This window comes from Acanthisitta chloris, unplaced genomic scaffold, assembly GCF_000695815.1.
Source record: "Acanthisitta chloris isolate BGI_N310 unplaced genomic scaffold, ASM69581v1 scaffold22653, whole genome shotgun sequence".
NCBI classification, from domain to species: Eukaryota; Metazoa; Chordata; class Aves; order Passeriformes; family Acanthisittidae; genus Acanthisitta; species Acanthisitta chloris.
This window is the reverse complement of record NW_008665714.1, coordinates 34,437-34,716: the sequence shown is the minus strand read 5'-3', so window position 1 is coordinate 34,716 and position 280 is coordinate 34,437. Positions and strand designations below refer to the sequence as shown.

General features: G+C 67.9%; 1 protein-coding gene across 1 annotated transcript in view; it reads left to right on the top strand.

Annotated features, from left to right (window-relative positions):
• The window catches only part of LOC103799532 (Krueppel-like factor 5), a 27,291-nt gene that overhangs the window by 828 nt on the left and 26,183 nt on the right, over window positions 1–280 (top strand). The gene's annotated exons all lie outside the window — the stretch shown is intronic.

The window sequence follows — 280 nt, the reverse complement described above, 5'->3', positions numbered from 1 at the left end:
CCCCCCAGCCACTCTTCGTGGTGGAAAAGGGGGTGAGCCAGGCCTGACCCCACCCTACTGCCTTTCCCCTGGAGCAGTGGGGCGAGCTGGGGCGCGGGGTGCCGGTCCCGCCAGCGGGTAATGATTAACTTGTGTCTTGCGTCCCAGCGCCATTTTGATTGGGGCGGGAGGGCGGCTCCGGCCCCGCAGCCCTTGGATGCCTCGCAGGGACCCTCATCCTGCCTGCTCTTCCTCTGGGCACCCCCAGGATGGCATCCCCGTGGTGGGGGGCTGTGGTTTG